Below are 26,107 nucleotides of genomic sequence, written 5' to 3'. Positions count from 1 at the left end.
ACCTTCTGCAGAGGTGAGGGGAGCTGGGCTCTCCTAGACTCTGGAGGCTTTCTGAGGCCAGCAGAGATTGCATGTGACCGTCCACAGCTGCTGCAGGACTCAGAATGGCCTAATATACTTTAAAAAAAAAAAAAAGCAACTTCCAGTTTTATCCTAAAACTAGAAGTCACTTTTTAAAAGCACTTTAGGTCATTCTGAGGCCCACAGAAGCCACAGGCGGTCACACGTGGCCTCTGCTGGGCTAAGAAAGCCTCTGGAGGTGAAGGGATTCCAGCTCCTCTCACCTCCGAAGGCCGAGGGGCATCCCTGGGTATCCGTGATTTCACTTAACCATGTGGGGTTCTGGAATGGAACCTCCGCAGAACCCTGGGTATGCCTGTACATGACAAGGCAATGTCATCAGCACCTCTTTTGTGAATGATGTTATTTCAGTTGTGTGTCAGGGGAGAGAAAAGATTTGGCAAAGGTCTAAGATTCATGTAGTAGCTCTTCACATGGGCATGGTGCCAGGATCCTTTCTTGGGTAGAACTTTATAGGGGAAAAAACCAGCACTTTGTTAGAGATGAGCAAGCTGGCTGAGTTCACCTCTAAATGATTTGAAAATGATCCAATCTTTTCTTCACAAAATTGGACCAAATTGGATAATTTACAGAGCCATTTTGAGACCTGATATGTGCCTTTGCCAGTTCTCTCATCCCTCCAATGTTCTCCTCGCCAGCCTTCCATGTCTCAACAGACCCTTTCTTGACCCTAGAGTCACTGAGGGAGCTCCTTTCTTTTGCTCATTGCATTGGATGCTGCATGAAAATAAACTTCTGCACAAATGTTTGTTTCTTTTTCCTTTTCTCCAACCAGGATGGAAGGCCAAAAAAAAAAAATATGGGACTGCTCTCTTTGTGAGGGCTACTGCCATTGAAGTAGTTGAAGTACTCCTCACAAAGACTACAACTCCCCAAAGGATCACTTGGGCTGCCCCTGCACTCAAGCCTCTCCTCTCCTCCACACTTCCTCTTGTACTCCATTCTCCTCTTCCTATTTAACCCATTTATGCCCAGCTCACAGATATATACATTTGATCCCTGTTGCGTATATGCAATATTGGGCAGAAATGGCTTAATATCTAGTGAGAAGATGAAGGAGTCGTGGTGCTGCCAACACTGGCCCATTCCCAAGATAATGTGGTGAGTATTGTCCAGAGGGAGTAACAGCAGCACTGGCACACCAGTGGATAATGGGGGTGTGCTGGTGGGGAGGGGGGCTTGGGAAAGCCCTGGTGCTAAGAGACTGGCTACCCCCACCTTCCCCAAATAGCACTGTTGTATATAGTATTCTCCTGTGCTTCATGTTGACGTGTGGCCAGCTTTGCACAGCCTGCCCAGTGCATGAAGCTTGTGCATCAAGCTAAGCATCCAAATAGATGTTAGGTATCAAGGGGTTGGGCTATAGGAAAGCATTAACTGAAACTTAGGCCACCTGTCTAGTTTGCAATGTGGGATTCACTGGTTACCTTCGGAGACCAGATAGGAATTTTTTGCTTCACTGACCTGAGCGGCCTGTTGAGCTGTTTAATTGATAAATGTGGCCCAGTTTAAAATCCAGCACTCGTCTCATGTGCTTCTTGGTGGGCTGCATGTGCAAAGACTTATTCGTGAACATGGTGGCTCTCAAGTGAACATTTGATGCTTTCAAATTTTATGCCACTGGTCCTTTATTCCCAGTTTGTGCTCCCATCTACACTTAAGCATAATAAACATTTTTTTTTTTTTTAATTCCTAGACAAGAGTATTGTGACTTTAGGTCAGGAATTAGGTGATTTAGCAGGCAGTGTCATTAAAACAAAGCCAAACTGTCTGGGTATAATGAATAACTCAGTCTTAAATCCATAGGGCTCCATTAACTACTCTCTTCGCCTTTGAAGGTATTAAGGCCCACCATCAACACAGACTATTATTATATGTTTAAGAAGACTGCAAGAGTATTAGGAAGAACAATCATGTGTTGCAGATTATCGCACTGTTTGTCACGTTCAGATCACCTGACCCTTCACAAGCATGTTACCTGCAATTGTGCCTTACTGCCAGGTAGCCTTGTCCAAATCAATAGCTGTTGTATCCATGCCACTATCTCTTGAATTTACACTCTAAGAAAATAAGGTGGTCTAAAAAATAAGACCATATTGCATTATATGTTTTCAGTGTAGAAGTCCATAGGTTCCTGTTGGTTCTTTTGATAATGCCTTGTGAGACATTCAAGACATGGTAGGTTCCTGGACCAGGAATGGATGATGCCAAATCCTTAGGCTGGTAGGACAAATTTTGAAAGCTACTGTTATGGCAGCAGTTGTCAGGTTTGAGAATGCTGTCCCATGGGGAGGCCCTCTATGCAAAAATATTGCAGTGCTCTGTGTTCTAGACTCAAGTCAGGTGAATCAAGTCCAAGTTGCAAAAACATGTATTTTTCGCTGACTCATGCAGACACAAGTCACCTTGTCGATAACTTGGGAACTGACTTGAGTTTGAGGCCACTGACTCAGCACTAGGTCCCATGCATGTAGACTCAAGTCTGTCTGTGTCTGGGTGTGCTTGCTTACTTTTTTTGTGGTGTGAAAGACCTTGTGGGGCCATCATTCAGACTGGGCGAGCAGCAGGGAAGTTCCAGCCAGGAGGCAGGGAAGGGTTAATGTTTTGGTTTTGCATTGAGCAGGAGGTGGGAGGCAAACGTATTTTTACCTTAGTGGGCCATGTGTCCAAGGACAAAGTGCTATATAGGCACTTTGCTGTTTGCCTTTTTCTTGCAGACAGAATACATCTTGGGATTGTCTTAAAGTTATATAAACATTTGGCCACTTTGTGAGGGATTTCTGCCTTGGTTGCATGTGCAACATGTGTTGCATGTATAACTTGTTAGAGATGGAATCACATCTCATGGGAGCACAGGAGATCTAGTGTGAAAGTCTTAGTCTATCATGGGACTGCAGATTTTTTAAGAATGTATAATGCTTGTTGATATAAGCATTAGCACTTTGAGTTAGAGACTAAAATATTTGGCATAGGGATCAAGAATCACCACCAACCAGTTAAAGGAGTTTGCTGCTTACCAAAGCATCAATTGAATAAACCCCACCCCTATGCCCTCCCTCTGTCACCTGACATGGCTCCTTAGACTGTGCTGCTCCACCCTCCTTCCTTCTACACAATGACCCTTTTAGAACAAAGACAGTCCCTTTCTTACAAGACCCTCTTGAGGAACAAAGTGAAAAGTCTTGTGTAGAAGGAAGGAAGGTAGAGCAGCATATAGGGAGACCTACCAACTTCTTGGGGGGGGGGGTAAAGGGAGGTACAGAAGAAGCCCTGTGGAGGAGGTGGGGCTTCTAAAAGATGCGTTGCCCCGCCTATTTGGATAACGAGTAACCCATGTTCCCCATGCATCTCAAGTAACACAACTTTTACTATACTATATTTCTGCTTCTCTGTTTGATTATTCATTTTTTAAATCAATTTTAATTATTGTAGCTTTTAAAGGGATTATTGTAAGCTGCCTACCAGGCTCTTTGGGGTAAAAAGGAGTTTATAAATATGTATATTCATATACATGAATATAATTTATATACTGATTATCACTTTATAAATTATTATAAAATTATTTATAAATTATTTTTTTCTCTATTAAAAAAACAAAAATATCCTAGAAACCAGTATATACATTTGACAGATTATACCAGCACTCAAATGCAGTGGTGTCACTGGGAGGGTGTAGGCGGTGCGGCCCATACTGGGTGACACGCACAGAGTAGGTGATGAGCTCTGGGGGACAGTGACACCACTAGTGACCAAAATCACTAAAATTGCAGTTTGTGGGAATAATACCATCATGTTATATACCATTTGATGTGTAATTCACAGCAGAATGCAATAAAAAAACTGGAGTGAACTATCTCCATTCTATCAAAAGTTATGGCTGAAAAACTAGAAAACAAAAATGCAACGGTCTTATGTAACAAAAAGTACATTTCCTTAATTCAAAACAGACCAATGAAACTGATTGTTCAAAGAGCCAATTAGATGTTGTTATGACACAGCATGGAACCAATAAGGTGTTAGTAAGGTGATACTTGGGGGGGGGGGAAGATGCGTGAGACACCACTAGTGACCAAAATAGCTACAATTGCAGTTTGTAGGAATAATAGCATCATGTTATATACCATTTGATGTGTAATTTACAGCAGAATGCAATGAAACAAATCACTTTGACATTTTTCTATTCTATCAAAAGGTATGGCCAAAAATCCAGCAGGGACAGGGAAATGGTACATCACCATGGCCGCTATTCAGGTTGTTGCCCCGCCCACTACATGGAAGGAAGTCCATCATGGAGTGACACGCTGGCCTCCCATGATGGATGACGAAAACCCTAGTGTCTCAAATGCATTTGATCAATGTGGAGTCATTCATTTATACCATAATGCTAGGAGAGCACTTTACGTCTGGATTCAGGATGTACCTGGGGAAGTATATTTATTTTGGTTAGAAACAGCTGAAGCTCCTTTCTTTGTATTCTCCAGGAAAACAAACTCATCAGGGCAGAACCTTCTCAGCATTACGACTGCTTTCTATGTTGCACCAGGGAATGAATAGCATGCCTTGGTGACCATTCTTCCTGCATTTACTATTGCATATTTAAGTGCTTAACTGAAGCTTCCGGTGCAGGTGGACATTAAGTAAGAAGAGAAGTTTAAAAATGAAGAGTACCATGTCTGGAGGGTGTTTGTAGTTAGAGTGGTGAAAAAGGATACAAATATTAACACAGTAATTCTATGCATGTTTACCCAGAAGTATATCCCACTGTGTTGAACAGCGCACATACTTCCGGTGTGCATAGGTTTGCAGCCAAATAGCATTTTGTATCTTAGAATATGTGGCAGATGCATGAGGGATTCTCAGAATCTTTTCAGGTTTCAAGGGCAAAGCTGCCTTCCACTCCATAGTTGTTCTACTATCACCATCACAGAAAAGACTATGGGCACAGAGAGGAGACAGATCTACATTGCAAGAGTTGTTGTCAGGCATACCTGGAGTCTTCTACATTTGAGAGACCATGCTCTGGCAAGAGCATGCCTCAGGCAAGGCTTATTTGGACAGAAGTAAGCAAGAAATTCCAGAACAAAAAGGACGGCCCACATCTTGATCCAAATCTTCAGCCCCTTGTCATTCCCACTGGAGGCTGTGTGTCTTGTGCCTCACAAGGATTGACACCAGAACAGGGTCCCTGGGCTGCTTTTCCTTCTGTCCTCCATCCTGCCCTCCATTCCAGCTTCTTGCCTCTTTTCCTGTTCTGGTCAGCCTCTTTCCCTTGTATCAGTAGATTCTTCAGCCTTGTAGTCTCCCTCCATCTGGCTTCCCTCCTTCATCTTACTTTGATCCTTCTTTCATCCCATCTGAGGTGTTTCTCTTATCTTGGCCTCATGCCCCACTCCAGGCTGTTCCTCATCTCTTCTTTTCTTCTTGTGCCATTTCCTGGATTTTTTTTCACTTCACTCTACTTCCTTCTCACTTTCTTCTCTCCCTATTCTCTCCTTGTTTTTGAGGTCTCTTGCTTCCTAGAGCCTTCAGCCAGCCAGCCCAGCCCTTATTATCAGTCATTATAATAAGAATGACTGAATGCTCTCACTTTAGATCCTGTTTCCTTAGGAACTGCCCTTCCAGCCCTTAACAAGATGGTTCTGCAAAGCCTGATGTGAATTACACATATTTCTTTTTTCCACACCTCAAAAATCCAGAAATCTCAGCATAATGGCAATGTTACTGTTGTGACTTTACTTTTAATAACAAGCATTGCCACTGAGATTCTTAGCGCTGTGGATTACTGCTAGTCTGGTAAAATGAAGCAAACTAATTGTAAGCTGATTTACCAGTTGCCTTCATGAGACTAAATAGTGCTGATGATATTTACACCAAATGCGGTCAAGTATCCCTTTAATGCAGACATGGATTACCCACATTAAGTGCAAGACGGCATAATCCAAAAGCACACGAAAATGCTTCCAAAGCCTGGCAAAATCGGAAACCAGCTGTTGGGTGGCGGCAAATTAATTTGGTCACAGCTTTGGAGAGTTTTAATTAAAGACCAGTAACAAAGAAACCCCCCACCCCGATGCAAACCAAGGATGACAATGACAACAGTATGGAACATCTTATTATATATATCCTAGTTATAATACAGAAATACTCCCTGCTGCAGTGCCCCCCTTACTTCCTTCAGTAGGCTCTAGAGAAGAAAATAGATCTACCAATGGCAAAGCAGCCTCTGGAAATGATACCCCAGGTGCTTCTCTTTCCATTGAAAGCCACAAGTTGAGAAACTCTGAGCCAGTTCACCTGGCATTGATGCTTCACTTAGAGAGCTAGATGGCAATGTTTGAAAGCAGAGCCATGATCAACAGTTTGATGGGGGAAATTCAAATGTGCCTCCAAAAGAAGGTAGGATATACTTGGCAAGCCTTTTAACAAGATGATCATAATTGGCAGATACTCTGGTTGACTGCAATTTCTGTCATATGTCAATTATAGTTCAATAGGTGTCTGGGGGAACATTCCTTTATGGGTGAATCACAGCTTCAGCAGCATAACATATCATGGCAAGAATGGCTTAAATACTCCCTCCACCTGTACCATGGTTCAGATTGGTCGGGGGCAGGGTGACCAGACGTCTTTTTTTCCAGGACGTGTCCTCTTTTTTAGCCTGTAAAAAAAGTGAAATGTCCTCCTTTTCCCTGTGAGCAGGCCATTGCAGGCAGTGCATAGCCTTCTTGTAATTTAGACATTATGGGCACAATTCTAACCAGGTCTACTCAGAAGTAAGTCCTATTTTGTTCAATGGGGCTTACTCTCAGGAAAGTGTGGTTAGGATTGTAGCCTATATGCAATAAATGATATGTAATATAGTTCTAAATTTAAAAATAAGTAATATAGGCTGCAATCCTAACCACACTTTCCTGAGAGTAAGGCCCATTGAACATTGAACTTACTTCTGAGTAGACCTGGCTTGGATTGTGTCCATAGTGTTCCAATTTACCCCATGAAATCAATATATGAGTGTTTTTAGCTTATATTTTGTCATGTCCTACACTTTTTCTTGGATGTCCTACATTTTCTCCTCTCTTGTGGTTATGACATCTGGATACCGGGAAGGGGGGGGGGAGCTGCAGCTGCTATTTGGTGGGGAAAGCACTGAAGTCCAATCTGTATGTTTATCATCACTTGTATATTGATACAGAACATTTTTGTCATGGGCAAGCAGTCGCTTCCAGCTGATGTCAAGATTTGGTTTACCAGCAACCAAGATCATAAAGATCCCACCATGTGGGCAATATAACAAGACATTAAATGTAACAGAGGCAGTGCATAAATTGTAAAACAGGACTGTTTCAAAGGCAACAGTGAAAAGGCAAAATTTAAAATACAGGCCAGTCCTTTTTATCCACATGTTCAATAACCATGGATTTGATTTGCCACGGGTTCCAAACCCGTGGTGGAGGGCCCCACCTGACCTCCTAGATGCAACTGGAAGCACCAGGAAGTGCCTTTCTAACACCTTTCGGGGGGTGTTCTGAGGCCCCCGCCCCCGGAGATATTGAAAAGACCCTTTCGGTTTTGACATCCCTGGGCCTCCGAATACCTCCAGACGTGACAGAGGATGCTGAGGGCTGACTGAACTCGTAGCTCTCAATATGTGTGTTTTTTACCCATGCTTGAAAATTTTTCCTCAAACTCCTCCTTTTTGATCTCTGTTTGTTAGACAGAAGCATACAATCTGATAACAAGCAGACCATTTCTTTTCACAGGCAGCTTAAATTCTAGCAAGTCGAATGCATTGTACGGAATTCCTGATGCTTCAGTCATTTGAGGGATGAAGCCTTCTCCTGTGCCCCTCCCTCATCATCTACAATCCCAAACACTGCACTTATTAGCCTTGGATAAAAAAGCCAGGGAAAGAGGGCCAGCTCCGAGAGAGAACCACCCTCATCCGGTGATTCAGTCTCCAACAAGATTCTTACAAAAGATAAATGGTCAGATAATCAAAGATGCTTCTTTTGTAAAAATCCACACAGGCAGTGTGCAAATAATACCACGGAAGATAAAGCACCTATTACCAGCACAGAGTGTAAGTCCCTCTAAGCAAGGTTCTGCCTGTGTGAATGACTGATACCATCTGGAAGCTGAAGATTGACAAGCCAGAAGACAGTTGAAGATAACAATGGGGCACCTGAGATTCACTGAGGGAATTTATCACTGTCACAGTGTGCGATAACTGGCACACTGCAAGTGTTTGGAGGCTTTAAAGGGGCTTTTCCCCCTCCTTGCTCATCTCATACATTTTCAGATTCTCCATACCCACTTTGCAGACAAGTGAAGTAATAAGGTCGCTTCACTCCATGTTGTAATCGTATTGATTTTTTTTTTTAACCATGGATTTAATTGGCACAGTTCCCTATTTCCTGGCTGGGAGGAGGAGGTGAGAACAGATCGCAAAAGCCACTCGGAGCCAAAGGAGGAAAGCAAGGAAGTTGATCACCCCAAAAATCCTGACAGATCGTTTACAGTCTAATAAAACGGCAGCAAACTCCTGCCAACCAGGAACATAGAAATGTGAGCAAAAAGGGTAGAAATGTGAGCAAAAGGAGATTTAAACACAAAAGGAGAGGGATTTAAATTTGATTTTAAATCTTGAGAGACATTGGTTTTTCTTTCTTTTTATTGTTCTCTGAGGATCATTAAAAACACTATTTAAAAACACTCTGTATTAAGACAGCCAATGGGTTTGGAAAAAAAAAAAAAAGGTGGGATACTAACAATATAACCAGAAAATGCTTCTTTATCATTTCTCCTTTCTAAACATCAATCTCTTAGTACTTTCCAGATTTCCTTTGCAGACTTCAGATTCCACATGAACAGAGGAGGATGTGATCTGAATATCAAGGGCCTCTTTGATATTCCTATCCTCCTACCATCAAATGGGATTCTCCCAAGCAATAGACATTCTGCTTGGACTTTCTCCCTCCTAATTCACCCATACCTTATACACACTTACCTGGGAGTAACAGCCACTGAATACAGTGGGACTTACTTCTGAGTATACACACATAGGATTGTGCTATTAGAATCTCAAACATGCAATCACAGTGGTTTTCAAACATTTAGCACTGGGACCCACTTTTTAGAATGAGAATCTGTCAGGACCCACCAGAAGTGATGTAATGACCGAAAGTGACATCATCAAGCAGGAACATTTTTAACAATTCTAAGCAGCAATCCTACTCACACTTATCCAGGAGTAAGTCCCATTTACTATCATAAACATACACATAGTCACTTGTAACATTTCCCCAAATGCAAACGCATACCATGGTAGCATCAAGTCTAATATATTAAAAACAAATATTGAAATGAATGGGGACCCACCTGAAATTGGCTTGCAACCCACCTAGTGGGTCCCAACCCACAGTTTGAGAAACACTGTGTTATCGAATTCTCTCTGAGCAGTAACCCTCCAAGATGGCTCACTTTTAATAGCTATTTTCAGGGCTGGCTGTAGCCTCTGCCCCAAGCCTGAGGCAGCACAGTACTGTCCCCTTACCTGGCAGTAGGTGTGTTTATTCCTAAGAAAAGTAGCACATTACTTTTCTTAGGGATAAACACACCTACTGAAAAGTAGCACATTACTTCTGCCACAATACAATTTTGGGCTAACATGACAGGTGTGACAGATTTCCCCCTAAGTCAGTGTTTCGCAATGCTTGTCCTCCCCTGTACCACTTCACATGGCCACCTCTTCAAAGTACCACTGGAAGTAACTGGTGATGACATCATCCCCAGTTAATTCTGGGTTGGGAGACCAGATGTGACATCTTTAAGAGGCTCAAGGTGAACAAGAAGGCTTTTTTGAGCGCTGAAAAGCATGCTTTGGAGCTCTGCACACCAAGCCAAGCCTCCTACTGCTGTTCGTTGTGCCGCATTGCTGGTCTTGTTAGAAGACATCTCAAGATGAACAAGGATAGGTGTGGACAAGTAGAAAGACCTGATAGCAGGAAGGAAATTTGCAACCTACAGAAATTTTAATGGTGCTGATGGCAGATCCTTGGCTGGTTCTAATGTTTACAAATAAGAGAATCTGTGAGCGCAATTACCATCTGAGCTGGTTAGTTTTTGGGACAAATTACAATGAGGAGGAACTTTCCATAGGCCAAAACAAGGGAATGTTGGCAAGTATTTATGGAATGCTAACTGAAGAGTCGTAAATCTAGGCTTTATTGGGAAAGACATCTAGCATGAAGTGTATCAGATCTGAGATGGAAGAAGAAGTTTACTTCTTTAAAAGTAGTATCGGTTAGCATGGCTATCAAAGAGGCACAAAATAAAAATCATTTCAATGGTATTTGACTTGTGGTTGACGATATATGATGTTTAATGCTGATCATTTTAAGTGTTGGAAATGTTCTGCTCCATCAGCAGACTTGATATACTTGTGGTGAGGCTGTCAAGGTGCTCAAAGATACTGGCCACAGATCTTACGGCCTGATCCAAAACCCCTCCTCCTCCAGCATAACTAGAATTGCTCTGGTGGAGGCCACTTAACGGCTGTGGCAAAATCCCCCACAGGATGCAGCAGAAGCCCCACCCACCCTGCTGCATCACCGCACAGCGATTTAGAGCCCAATCCTGTGGTCAGCGGCACGGCTCCGTGCAGCCAACCACAGTCGCAAACATGCTGTAAGGCACGTTTGCGGAGCTCACCGCTGGGCTCCCAACAGTGCTAGCCCAGCACTGGCTAGTGCTGGGCTAGTGCCAGGCAGTGGCCCAGGTTCCACGGCCCAGTGGTCTCCCAGACCACCGGACTGCGGAACGGGAGGTGGTGTCATGGACGGGGGCATGGGGGAGGCATTTCAGGGAGGGGGGACACCAATGGGGTGGGGAGGAGGCGGGCAGGAGGCATGCCAAGGGGCTGGTGGGAGGAGGATCCGCAGAGCCAAGCTCTGCAGGATCCAGGGCGCTCATGGAGGTTTGCGCGACCTACCCAAGCACCCGGTAAAGTGAGTAACCCCATTGCGGGGCTGCATACCTTACTCGGGGGAAGGGGATGAACGTCCCCTTCTCCTGAGGAGCCTCCTGCGGTAGCGCGGGAGGCGCAGGCTTCAGCACCAGCCCTTTTCTGTGCCGCTGAGCCTGGGCGTTCTGGGCAGCTCAGGATTGGGCTGTTAGGTAGGAATGGGCTGTTACATATATTATCAAACTGTAACATGATGTAACGTTATGTTGAACTGTAATACTGTGAGAGACCGAAAGTCAGCATTGCTCAGTACTATTGAATTGTGTATTCTCAATAAGAAAAACCTGCGATAGGATATGTTTTGTGAAGTATGTAACAATATTAAAAAGGACCTTAGAATGTCTCTGATACTGCTGTTAGTGTGCCAAAGCCGAATGCACATGGCACATAGCATATATGCACTGTAGCTCTGCTTATATTGTAGGCAACTCTTAGAGTTCAGTGGGGAGACAGGCTTAAATTGTCTGCCATGCCTCAATAATCAGTATATGTGCAGGAACTTGGAGAAAAACCTGGAGGAGAAATCCCCTGCTGCGCTCACTGTTGAGCAGGTCAAGTACAAAGGGGCAGTAAATATTTACAAGCATCTTGGTGGAGCTCCACAAAGAGGTATTATTTACTAGGAGCCGTGTAAGCAGACTCACTTTGTATAATGGGACTCGAGCATAGCGCAGGCAGGATATTAATTTGTATGAATAATGAATGTCATGAATAGAGTGGAAGAAGAAGTCAACCTCCGAGTGAGTTCAGGGAGTCTGAAATGTGATCCTTCACCCTAATTATCTGGAGATTTTTTTAATTATATCGTCTGAGAAGTATGCAAAAGTTATGAGGAGCACCAAATTTCTCATGTTTTATGAGCTGCCCTCTTAATTTTTAGAAGATAGATAAATCCAGAGTCGGACAAAGTGGAATGCAACCGAATTCAGTCATAAATTTACATTATATATGCGCAGCTTTCATGCTTGCTCAGAATCTTTGCCATAGCAAGAGACTGAATGCAGGCCACTGAGTTGAGAAAGGGCCAAGTTTGACACCACACATTTCATAGACTCAGAGCCTTCCCCCCCCTCCTGCTGGTGCAGCCACACCAAAAATGGATGTGCTGTATCCAGGGTTAGGAGCTAATCAGGAGGCTTTGGAGGCAAAGGGGGATTTAAATCCCCTTACACCTCTGTAAGCCTCCTGCTCCAAAATGGGTGTCTTTGGACTTGCACCAGTGAAACCTGGCAAGTGCCATCAGCACCGGATTCACCCCCTCCTGCAGCCTCCCTGCCCCATTCCTCCCCTTCCTCCCCTAGTTTTGCCCCCCTCCCTGCCCCTGTTGCTGCCTTACCTGCTCTGGCAGGTGGCTGGCAATCTGGTGGTGGATCAGGAGTGCTGCTGCCTTGTACAGCAGTGCTCCCAAAATGCTCCTAAACGCTGTATGTGACAGCCCAATCCTAGGCATATCTACTCATCTAAGTAAGTCCCATGGATTCCTAGGAAAGTATGCATAGGGTTGCAGCCTTAAGAACATAAGAAACGTCCTGCTGAATTGGGCTGAACACCCATCTAGTACAGTGTCCTGTTTCCCACAGTGACTCATTACTGACTTCTGAAAATCTCATGAGCAGGAGAGAAAGACAAACCCGTTTCCTGTCAGTGCTCCCCTGCAACTGGTACACAATGGTATACTGCTGCTGAACATACTAGAACATACTGCATAGCCATCATGACTGGTAGCCATTCATACACTTGACCTGAACACATAGTTGGTGGCAGCAGTGGTCTGCTGACATTGCTGCCATTTGCAACAGCAGCTCCAAAATGGCCACCAGCAGTGTGCCACCTGGTCATTTATAACAGTGGAACCTCTGTCATAGAAGTTAGTTAGAATTGGGCTGCTATTTTTCCCCTGAAGAGAAACCACATATAGATGTTCTTGCTCTCCTACATAAGCACATCATCCACAGTAACTTCCATTGGTCTTCAAAATGGCCCAGTTTTGACTGCTCATTTCAGGTCAACACCTCATTACAAGTATATGGAACCTCTGAAGTCATGCTCCTTTGTCTTGAATTGGTGTGTGACCCACATTCACTGGACTTCCCATAAGGCAGTTAATGTAGACGATGGCTGAGTGGGGAAGGAGGCAGAAAATCACCTCACTGGGAGAGATAAAATAGATAAAATAAAATCTCTCAATCCAACAGGGGATAATATACATTTTAAAATAATGATTCCAGATGAAATTCACACACTGTGCAGTGTCAGCAAAAACCTAAACTAAAGAAAAGTCTTCCCTCAATCCAAAATGAGGACCTATGCAGGGCAGACTTGAGGAGCAAATTTTACACTACAGGGACACCAAATTGAACACCACTTTAGCTACCAGAGGCCACTTACAGAAGAATGTAAAAGGAATATAATAAAGGAATAGTGAGGATGGCTACACAGGCTGTAACATCCAGGTAATAATAGTTGAATGAGAGCAGTTCATCTAGTCTGTTCCATGTACAGTAACTTCACCTGACAGGGAAAATAAAAAGAGTACATTTCAAGCAGCCCAACCTGAGAAAATGGTCATTTTTATATTGCAGGAAATGCACGGACTCTGATAATAGAACCTGTATGGAGTATGGCTCATCGAAAAAGTGAAGGTCAAAGCTTAGATCAGCCAGTTCTTATGTGGTACAGTCCTCCAGCAGGGATTGCATCCTGCCTGTTTCACTTAGGAAGCTGTCAGTGAAATATCACAAAGTAATGAGTACAAATGCAGTGAGTATTTTGTGAGGAAGAGAACTATGTGGAGACACTCAGGATCTAGGGAAATACCGATGGGAAAGGCAACAGGAAGTTATAGGGCAGGAAGTCTTAGGGGCAGTGGCGTCACTAGGATTCGCATCACTTGGTGCGGGAGGCCTGCGTGTCATCCCATGCAGTGGGCGGGGCAGCACCCCAGGTGGTGGGCGTGGTGATGTACCATCGCCCCACCCTCATTGGTTTTTTGGCTGTACCTTTTGTTAGAACACAGATATTTCAATGTGGTTTTTTTCATTGCATTCTGCATGAAATTACGCATTGATTGATATATAACATTATGGTATTATTCCTCCAAACTCTGATTTTAGTGATTTTGGAAACTTGTAGAGTCACACACACACACACACACACACACACACCCCTGTGTCAACTTACTAACATCTTATTGCAGCAGTTCTCAAACATTTAGCACCGGGACCCACTTTTTAGAATGACAATCTGTCCAGGACCCATTGGAAGTGATGTCATGGGCAGAAGTGACATCATCAAGCAAATTAAAATAAATAATTATAAATAATTAAATTAAAATAAAAGAAATAATTAAATAAGGGGGAGCCAGTCCTGTTCCACCAAGTGAATCTACTCTGAAGTAAGTCCTATTGTGGTCAATGGGGCTTACTCTCAGGAAAGTGTGGGTAGTATTGCAGCCTCTGAGCTCAAGCCTATGCATGTCTACACAGAAGTCCCATAGTGATCAATGGAGCTTACTCTGTAGCCTGCTTGCAATAACACCCCCCCCCAAAGAATCAGTGAGATTTCCAGCTCTCCCCAGTGCCCAGTTTAAAGTTCTTCTATTTCAGGCATATCAATACAAAGACCCACCTGGCTTTGCAAGTGCAAAATAGAAAACATACCCCTTGCCAGTTGAAGCCTCTTTTGTTGTCCTTTTTAGTGGGGAGGGAGGCTGCCTTCTGGAGCATTGGTTGTATTCCAGCTGCATCAGATCAGGACCATTCTGGTGTCCTCACATTCCCCTTTGCCTGGTCTGACCCCCAGCCAAGCCAGCCTGCCTACTCATGAGTAAACACAACCGTGAGGCTGCTTAGCTTTCCATAGGGCTCAATAGACTTCCAGCTGGGAGGGAGGCACCTCCTTCTCCGGTGTTTTGGGGGGCTGCATTCATTGGATCAGGACCATTCTGATGTCCTTCGAGTCCTCTCAGCCTGCCCTTTCCGTCGGACTAAGGTAAGTTCACCTACTCACGAGTAAACGGGGCCACATGACTTCATTTCAGGCTCAATAGACTCGCAGCTGGGAGGGATGGGACCACCTTCTCGGGTTTTTTTTTGGGCTGCTTTCTTTGGATCAGGACCATTCTGGTGCCATTGGATTCCTCTCAGCCTGCCCTTTCCGACAGACTATGGCAAGTATGCCTACTTATGAGTTAACATGTGATACAGCTCATTTTCACTTTCCATAGGGATCCATTCTTTTTTTTTTTTCTGGTTTTTTGGCCATAACTTTTGAATGAAAGGAGCTATTTCAATTCTGTTTTTTTGCATTGCATTCCACTGGGAATTCAGCATCCAACGGTGTATGGCATGATGGGGTTGCTCCTAAATCTGTGATTTTAGCTCATCACCCCCAGGGCGTGTCACCCCCCCAGTGCGTCACCCGGTGCGACCCGCACCCCTCGCACCCTCCTAGTGATGCCACTGCTTAGGGGAGAACCAGTCCCACATGGCGGCTTGATGAAAGTTGACTTGGAAGTTGACTTAGAACAGCGAGGTTCCACTGTGAACACAACTAAAGATCTTGCTTCCTATCTGCCTGCAAGTGCTGGATGCAAATGAAACAAGGTGGTTCTTGAGAAAAAAAATATATCTGGGTAATTTTCACAACATGTGGTGAGTCACAAAGAGAGTCTGGTCCAACAAGAAGTTGATGGAACATACCAAGATCCAGATCTACAGAGCTTGCGTCCTGAGTACACTTCTGTACTGCAGCGAGTCATGGACTCTTCGCTCACAACAGGAGAGGAAACTGAATGCTTTCCACATGTGCTGCCTCCGTTGCATCCTTGGCATCACCTGGCAGGACAAAGTTCCAAACAACACAGTCCTGGAACGAGCTGGAATCCCTAGCATGTATGCACTGCTGAAACAGAGACGCATGCGTTGGCTCAGTCATGTCATTAGAATGGATGATGGCCGGATCCCAAAGGATCTCCTCTATGGAGAACTCGTGCAAGGAAAGCGCCCTACAGGTAGACCACAGCTGTGATACAAGGACATCTGCAAGAGGGATCTGAAGGCCTTAGGAGTGGACCTCAACAGGTGGGAAACCCTGGCCTCTGAGCGGCCCGCTAGGAGGCAGGCTGTGCAGCATGGCCTCTTCCAGTTTGAAGAGACACTTGGCCAACAGACTGAGGCAAAGAGGCAAAGAAGGAAGGCCTATAGCCAGGGAGACAGACCAGGGACAGACTGCACTTGCTCCCAGTGTGGAAAGGATTGTCACTCCTGAATCAGCCTTTTCAGTCACACTAGACGCTGTGCCAGAACCACCATTCAGAGCGCGATACCATAGTCTTTCGAGACTGAAGGTTGGTGAGTTATTAGATTTTCACTTGTAGGCTTTCACACAAGCAACTCATATGAAGCTGAGGAAAGATCTATATTTTATCAGATATACCCTAAAAGAGCTAAATGATTTTTTTGGATAGATTTGGACTCTTCTGCAAAGCCTAGAAATAAGATAGTATAGTTAACCATGGACTTGGGAATCTCAGAGGAGAAGAGTGCTGACAATAATCCCTTTTTCTCCAATTAAGGCCCATGTCCGTGCTCATAAAATAATAAGACCAGTAGTTCTCAAACTGTGGATCATGATCCAATTTTTGGTGGGTTGCAGGGCAGCACAACCTAGATGTCACAAGACATTGTGGGCGCAATCTTAACCCCTAATGTCAGTGCTTTCCAGCACTGGAATAGCAGTACCAATGGGTCACGTGCTAGAAAGCACTGACATAAGGGGTTAGGATTGCATCCTGTGGATAATTCACACCCCGGAATGCTTTGCATCTTCTGGTAAGAGCTGGCATGTGATGCACCTCATTGGCTACACTGTGTCACAGCCAAGAATGTCTTGTGACATTGCATTCTGGGGTGCAATCTGGGAGCCTCAAGGCATTCTGGGGCTTGATGCAGCAGCCATGACCTCTGAGATAGATCGTGGCGGTAAAATGTTTGAGACACACTGTAACAGACAGCTACATTTCATGCATACCAGCATTCACTGACTTGGTAGATTCATAAGTTATTTAATTTTTATGCACAACTGAGGTCACATCAGAGGTAATGTGCTATTTGGGAACATTACCGAAGTATGTTTTACAGATCAGAAGAGCATTCATGTCAAAATGATATCTTAAATCATAAAAAAACAATCTCAGACCTGGAGCTCATCTGTCATGGCGTCCTGCTGCAATCTGGAGAACTCTCAAGAGAGTCGAGCATAAAACAGAACATGAAGCAAGGTTCTTAGAATGTCAGCACATTTGTAATCACAATTTAAGTGTCTCCAGTAAATTGAGCCTTGTCCTCTGTGACTAGAAAGTAGGGAATGAAAGTATGTTGTTAGGTAGTTCATGATTCACATAGGACAAAACATATCCACTAATGCGGTTAGGTGAAAATAGATATTTCTCACGTATGAGTCTGCCTTCTCTGATGCTTCCATTTCCAAGCTAAGTCCCAGTATCACAGTTCTCCGAGATTATATTTTTAATATTTGAGGCAGTGAACTGACAGTCTGAGAGAATGAGTCCTCTTTGTACCCTCAGAATAGATGTCGCGTAGGAAGCAGCTGTTTTATGATTAGATTTTCTACGTTTTCATATGTTATAAATTGATTCTGGGCCCATCCAAGCAAACAGGTTTCAGCCATGATCTCGAGGTAGCACAATGATGGGAAATAATGTGCTCCATTGTCATATCTCACAAAGGAGCCAGCACATACGGTGCTGGTTTAAAAAGGATAGCACCTGTTCTTTGTGAAAGAAAAGGGGGAAAGTCCGTTTATTTCCTACAGTCAACTAACTACCTAATTTCATATACACTATTCTTTAATTTGCTCTATTTTATTTTCTTTAAAAAATGTAAAGCCTGTTTCTCCAAATCTTTAAAGGTGGCACAAATCAATATTAAAACAGTACAATAAAACTTACACAACCATAATACTGAAAACAGTGAATTATGTCAAGTATCAAAGGACAAATTTCACCTACAGCTATTCCTTCCAATCAGCCCCATATGTTAATCATTTGAATTCCTCCCAAATCAGCCCTATGTATTAGCTGATGTGCATGCACCATGAGGGCATTAATGGGACTGGTCTGGGAGGAAAAATATTGCCAGAACTCACCCCTTGCCATTACTTCTTGATGTTTGAGCCTTGCAGGCCAATCCTATTGGGCAAATCTGCTCAAGGAACAAGATGAGCCCTGCTGGATCAGGCCAAAGGCCCATCTAGACCAGCGTCCTGTATCTCACAGTGACCCACCAAATGTCCCAGGGAGTACACAAGACAACAGACACAATCTGCATCCAACAAGCTTTGTTGTACCACTCCAAAGGTTGTACTTCACCATCAAACATTTGGGAACCTCCTCAGGTGCAAAAGACTCGCATAGGCACCCCCCACACCGCTCTATAAGTTATCTTGGATAACAACCCCATGGCTCATTTACCCCTGTTAGCAACAATGGCTGCAGGGCCAACCTTTACATGAAGTGACTTGAAACAGTTGCATGGAGTGGCAATGTTAATGGGCTTGTAGCTGACCTTACAAGCCACCGGCCCATCAGTCTGCTGCCCTCTCCAGCCTGCCACTCCAATTGTGCCCCAATTATCTTCTAGACTGCTGAGAGTGGATAGCGGCAGCCCCTTCTCCTTTTACTGGAGGAAGAAAGGGGATTAAAAAAAAATTCCATAGCTCCGAATTGCTTCTTCCTGCCCAACTTGTGATTCCAAAGGAGCAAGTAGACAGGAAGACGTGTGTGGAGCCTGCTCCCCTTGCCCCCTTTCCTTTATCAGTTCAGTGTGCATCTTCTTTCCTTCATAAAGCTTCTGGTTTGAATGAAGCAGAGCATGCTGAATTCCCAGCATTCAAACCGGAAGCCCCATGGAGGAAGGAAGCTATGCACTACACTTCTAGTAAGTTAAGGAGTGGGGCACCTCTTTCCCCATCCTTAACTATGGGGGGGCATGCTAGCTTCCCCGTGTTCCCTGTAGGTAAGGACAGCAAATGATCAGGCAGGTGGGCAAGTTAGTATGGCCCTTCCCACTCTCTTGCCCACTTTCCTTCTTGATCTCTTGCTTACCTGGTTAGCAACCTTCAGTCTGGAAAGACTATGGCATAAGCCTACAGCACCCAGTATTCCCAGGCGGTCTCCCATCCAAGTACTAACCAGGTCTGACCCTGCTTAGCTTCCAAGATCAGACGAGATTGGGCATGTGCAGGGTAACAGTTGCTTACCTGCCTCCTCTTCTATTCTCAGGTGTTCATGTGTGTGCATGCCCATATGCATGGGCAGTAAAACCACAATCTGGGGAGGGGGATTGTGTAGAAGGGAGGAGTGGGTCAACCCTGAATGCATATTTTTCTTCTTACAGTGCCATTGTACATTTGCTCTTAGTTTTGGAAAGGGTTTGGTTTTTGTTTGCTAGGTATGCTTTACAGTTGTAAGGCTTTGGATTTCAAGCAGTTCACAATAAATTAATACGTGGTGAGTTCATCATTCAGTGACGGAACATCAAGAAATGACCACAACAGAAAAATGACCAATTTATTTTAGGTATAACATTAAATTGGCTTTTTCTTCTAATTTTCAGTGCACTCTGCAAAAATAACTAACCGATGAAGTGGGTTCATTTGAAACTCAAGCTCTTACAATAGGAAATTCTCATATGCACCCCTGCAAAATAAAATTAATGAGTTTAACAACATAAGACCTGTTCATAGCATTACAAAAATGTATTACCAGAATCATTTTTGTGCCACAATCATTAAAGGAAGCGTAATGGATCTTGACAGTATGATATTCTTTTCTGCCCTACACAGGCAGAGATACATACAGCCTGACAGCAATCCATATAAGAGAATATAGATTATATTGCTATGAATATGTATATTGCTAAAGTTCAAGATTATGCTAAAGTTGAATGAAATAAATTATTATAACCACACCAAGAATCACCTAAAATAAAATTAACTGGAGAGAAGGATGAATTAAAGAAGAGAATTATCAGAATGAAACAATGACGGACTGAGCAATGTAAATATTGAAAAGTCAACGAAAGGAAATTCCAAATGCCCATCTAGTATAGTGCTATATATTTTGTTTTACTGATTGATCTTTTTCACGCCTTCACTACATTCATATACTTTTTTCCTGCCAAACCACTCAATGCAGTCTATGTTTTATAATAATAAGGAACGTGATGAAAATGGAAAGGCAAGGGAAGAGGAAAATAAGCAAGATCAGGTCTTTCATGATGTTATACAATGTCCAATGTAATAGTCATTGCAGGAGACAGATCATGGAGAGTAAAAGTTAAAAGGCAGAGATGCCAGCTGAAACAATGGATGGGGCCTCACTGTCTCCCCTCTCCTCCTGGTGCAACCAGGTAGACCGGCCACTGCGGGTAGTACATAGAGGATTGACACAAAGTTGATCTCTTTTATGTGATTATTTTTAAGATCACGCCTCACAAGGTTGGCTCTGGTCCATGACTGTCCCTCTTGTATTTCATGGACTTTTGGTTCCCCTGTTTATATCTTTTGTTTCTTGTGTGACTATGGATTGCCATCTGAGAATGACTTCATTTCACAAAGTGGACCTTGGTCTGTGAAAATGTATTCCACAATAAATGTGTCAAGACTTTAAGATGCCAGAAGACTGTTGGTTCTTCAGATCAACAGGGTTATCTCAACAACAGATCAACAGGGTTATCTCTCTGGTAGTGTTCCCAAGATATTAGTTAGTGCAACGCTATGCATGTCTGCTCAGAAGGATGTCCCATATAAGAGTTCAATAGATCTTACACCAAGGTAAATATGTATGGGATGGCTGCTTTGACTCCTTGTCATCTCTATGAACAATACAAACAGTTGTTGGGTCACACCCAAGTTCCATCTAGACCAGTGTTTCTCAACCAGTGGTATGGGTACAACCAATGGCACTTGATGTGATGTCTGGTGGTACTCACAGAACCCCTGGATCTGCCGTCTGGCAGCAAGACCAGGAATATGATGCAACAAACAGTGGTAGGAGACTCAGGTTGGAGGGAAGAGTTCCAAAGCATGCATTTCCATGCTCAGAAAAGCCATCCCATCCACACTGAGCCTCTTACTGTGTTTTTTGTGTTGCATCTGACCTCCCAACCCAGCAGCGATGATGGAATTTGGCGATGATGTCATTGCCAGTGACTTCTGAAGTGGTACAGTAGAGGATAAACATTGAGAAAAACTGATCTAGATCTGCTTTTTGTTTCCATGAAACTAATACATGACTAGCCCACAAAAATACATATACCCAGATCTGCTTGGTGTATGTGTCACTTTAAATCCTGAGAAGTGTCACTGAGATGACAGCGTATCTGACAGAGTATCTGAAGAACTGAAACTCATATACATTAGAACGTTTAATGATATTCTAATGAAATTTAAGATCAAAATTTTAGTGGCCAGACAAAAAATGCAAGAAGGTCCATCATCTTACTCCATCATCTTACTGATCAATGCTGAATAAATATTGTGCAGGTTTCCCATTTTAAAAAAAACTTTGTTTCAGTTTGTATGAAGTTATTTTAAAAAACATACATACCGCAGTCTTGCAAGAAATCATAAAAATTATATCAATCTGTGCATCAGCAGGAGACATTTGGCAAGATATTATTTTTGAAATGTTTTGTTATAAAACATGCATGATGAATTAGTCATAAAAAGTCAAAACATGCAAAATTAATGGTCAAAGATGTAATGTATTTTCTATTTCTCTAACTATAAATTATTTCAACTGGCTTTTAGCGATGACTGATCACTTTGTGCAGAACTGAGATGGGCCTGTCCTACAAATTGATACTAATGGCATAAGAGTTATTAAGCAAATTAATATAAAACTTTATGACGGTGGCTTCTTTCTTCAACGAGAAGTGGATCAATGATGAAATGCTTCTCTAAAAACATAGAGATGGATTGTTGTGTGTGTGCTTTTTAAAGCAGATCTCCATGATAGTTCTAAAACTGTTTAGTAGCTCAATCCACATCTCTTTTCTGCCTAGGTCCTTGCTTTATGTCATCTATTCAAGTACTTTTCCTTATGTTTATTGGAGACTGCCGTGTCACGCCTGCATCATGGATAAAAAAAAGCTCACTTCTATGAAAACAGCTGGAAGCCTAAAAGGAATATTGACTGTATATGGAGTTGGGTTCAGTAAACTGAACTGTTTAAAAATAAAATACAATTGAAAAATGTATTTTTCAGTTGTAACTCTGACCCCAATTTCACTCTGACCCCAATTGTAACTCTGACCCCTGGGGTAACTCTGACCCCAATTGCAAGTCAGATGCAGACCCAGTTGTACTTCCAATGACACCATTCACACCCAACAGAATCAAAATTCTCTCTCTCTCTCTCTCTCTCTCTGGTACTGCATGGAACATTGCTACAGTAGCCCAGTTGCAGGGATCCTGGAAGATGGAGTCTACATTTAAATGAGTCTGGAAAAGCATGGAATGATAAAGAACATGGGGATGTGTCAGGAGGCAGGGAGCAGGCTGCGTACACTTCAAATTCAGGTAACCTAAATGCAAAGCTAGAAGATTCTAGAAGCACATACCAACAATAATTCCGGATTGTTCCACTTTCGCCATGCCCAGTTTCAGCTGCAATGCAAACAGACACAGGGCTATAGATGCCAAACCATCCTATGTAAATTCCCAGTGGAGACATGGCCTCTGATCTCTGTAGCTCTCAGTGGGAACTTAATGCAGTGGAGAATGTTAACACTCCTGGACCTCTTGCAGAGAAACAATTCTGTCAGTGCTTCTTTTGAAAACATGGTGCACACTGTGGTATATTACCTGAATTCTTAATTTCCTGTTTTCAATCCCACCTTGTCATAGGGGAGGGGCATATTTGTCAAACATGATTTCTCCCCTCATCTCATTTGTTAAAATGAGCCCAAATCCATACGATGTCTGAAAAGTCAACACTAGCACACATTTGCTGTTTGTCTTAAGATACATGCAAAGCACCTCGATAAATGGCCTATTTCTAGAGAATCTGACAGATTCAACAGAAGAAACTTGATAAGAGGTAGATTGTTGGATATGAGCTTTGCTGCAAGTATGCAGCGTGATTCAAAATTAACTTGCTTCATAAACCAAAGATCTAGGATTTCTCACCTTATTGAACTCATACGTTTGAATGCAAGGGAAAAATGTTTGTTGCTCTCTGGGGAATAAGTAGATTAATTTTTTCACAACATTTATAGCCTCAAAAGACTACTATTGCTCCCTTCCATTAGGTCTTATGAAAGGTCAAGACAAGAATAACACCTAAGGGCGCAATCCTAACCTGCACTGGAACAGGCAAGCCAAGAGGCTTGTGCTGGATCCAGAGCAGGATAGGGGCCAGAATGGGCTCAACCAGATATAAAGGGAAATTTTTACCTTTACTCCTGGTAAGACACCCTGGACCCTATGGTGGCGCAAGTCCAGAAGTGGCGCAAGTCCAATGAGAGCGGAGTGGCTTCAAGCAACTCCAAACTCCCCAGGATTAGGGGTTGAGATCCGGCATAACTGCCGGATCCCAGCCCCACCTCCCGCTCTCCACCCACCCGCCCCGGGGCTGCCTACCACCTGCCCTCCCCCTGCCCAGGAATGCCTCCTTCCCACCTCCTCCCTCCTCCTTCCCGCCCACCCCAAAGCCTTGCGTCGGCCCAGCTGGGCCAACGCATGACTCACTGCGCAAGCCACCATGGAGGCTGGATTCAGCCTCCATGTGCCAGCACACCTATGTGTCCCAGTACAACTCTGTGTGCCAGCACACCTCCATGTGCCGGCACGGCTTGCTCATGAGGGGGCATAAATGTGCTTTATGGCATGTTTATGACCCTCCTAGGTTGGCGCAAGGGACTTGCACTAGCCCAAGTATAGCTTAGGATTGGGCTGTATGACAACCCACATATCAGCATTGACTGACAATCTATTGAATTCCTGGTATGAGGTAAAAATTCCTGGTGGCCATCTCAGTTGTTACAGGAAGCATTAAGAGAGATTGTACAAGTGACTCTGGGTACTGACTACCAGCCCAATCCTAGGCTGCCCAGAGCCCTAAGGAGCAGTGACACCAAAATGGCTATTACTGCATCCTATGGGTGCCACAGCAGCCGCCGGAGTCTGCTCAGGAGAAGGGGACATACATCCCCTTCCCCATGCCCTGCAATGGGTCTCCTTCAGTCTCTTTTGGCTATTTTGACGGCACAGACTGAAGGAGCTCTGTGTCAGGCTTTTCAGCCCAACACAGAGCATAGGATCCCCCCTCCCGCCCTGGTTCCTCTCCCACCCTTCCCCCACCCAGAACGCCTCCCCTCCTGCCCAGGAACCCTGCACCACCATCCAGTAGTGCACCTTACCGCAGGCACTCCTCTAGCATCAGCCTCCCAGCACTGGGTCCAGCACATGGGCCCAGTGCTGGCAGTGCTTGCTGTCCCGGTGCCGTAAATGTGCTTTATGGAAGGTTTATGGCACCTAGCGCTGGCACTGGAGCTCAGCACCAGCACTTGGAGGGTTTAGGATTGGACCCTGAAGCACTGACTGTTATTGATCCTCTGTCTGTGAGACAGAAATGATACATCGTAAGTCAAAAAGAAGATGCACAGTTTATTTTATGCATCTTCGCTGGACTTCCTGAAATATCCTGAACTATCCCTAAAGTAGTGATGAGCCACGCGCATGGATGCATGTCTGCATACACCTACACACCCACAATTATCAATTATTTTTGGAGCTCTGTTGCTATTGCGTTGGCCAGTTTAGTTTTCCCAAGATAGCTCTTTTGATTCCCCTTGGAGCAAGACATCTTGGGAAAATGACAAAGGCCACAACAAGTATAACAGAACAAATGTTGATGTAGGCAAAAATGATGAGTTGGGGATACTGCCTTAAAATCTATTTCCCTCCCTCCTTGCAAAAGAACTCAATGGGACCTGCACAAAGGTAGGGAAAAAATATATTTCCTTACCTCTCACAGGCCTCCTGATCGCCTCCCCAGCACCACAGCATGCAATGCATGCCTCCATTGCACAGCTGCTTGTGCACTAATGGTGTGGGACAGGAATGGTCTAGAAGCCAGTCTTAGACATTTACTCTGAATTTAAAGCTATTCGTCTCCTCCATAGATGACAGCCTGCAAAACTTTAGTGCTCTCGTCTGCATTCGGTGTGATGCTGTTTTTAATTACACGCTCACATACTAGTTTGTCCACAGGAACCTGTCTTTGTTTTGTGCCTGAAAAGATGATGCTCAGTAAGTCAACACAAATGTTACTGACCGTTTGAACTAAAATGCATCTGTTAATTGAGAGACATCACAGTTTCACTCTGGAGAGCTTTCTAAAGGATAAGTCAGTGCAAGCTCCTGGTGCTTCAATATAGATGTGCTTTTATTATAAGCTTGGAAACTTCCATTTCCCCTGGCGTCTTCTGTGGAAGAAAAAATACAATTAAGTTAAACTTTAAAGTTTACTAGTTCAACACTTTCCATATCCAAGCTCCTTGACATACAACCACTGCTGGTCCATTATTTTGTCGTCATTCATTGTCTGACTGCCAATAATATTCATAAAACCTGACCCACGGATGAAAGGGGAAGTTCAAGAGAGGAATTCATTTCTGTTGCTATGTTAACGAGCAGTGTCAGAACCGTGACCCTTCCCTGAAGATGAGTTATCAGTGGATCATTCCTTCACTCACTGAATATGGGCCAATGTGAAATTATTCCTTACCACTGCCAGTTTGAATCAATCTTTGCCAATAGGGTTTTCTGGGTCTCATGATAGTGTCCCAGAATTTGTGAGAGTTTTTGAACTCACGAGTCTTTGGTCCCAACTGAGGTTGATCTGGTCTGAAAGTTGAAGAAGGTAATATAATCCTACGTTAGGAAAGGATAGATGGCTGAGGTCTATTTAGATCT

The 26,107-nt window shown here is 43.7% G+C and overlaps 1 pseudogene; it reads right to left on the bottom strand.

Annotated features, from left to right (window-relative positions):
• Positions 1-19,267: 19,267 nt before the first annotated feature.
• LOC136656706 (5S ribosomal RNA) lies at positions 19,268-19,384 on the bottom strand (annotated as a pseudogene).
• Positions 19,385-26,107: the final 6,723 nt, after the last annotated feature.

Source organism: Tiliqua scincoides, chromosome 6, assembly GCF_035046505.1.
Source record: "Tiliqua scincoides isolate rTilSci1 chromosome 6, rTilSci1.hap2, whole genome shotgun sequence".
NCBI classification, from domain to species: domain Eukaryota; kingdom Metazoa; phylum Chordata; class Lepidosauria; order Squamata; family Scincidae; genus Tiliqua; species Tiliqua scincoides.
Note: the sequence above shows the minus strand (reverse complement) of the source record. Positions and strands in the feature narration are given on the sequence as shown.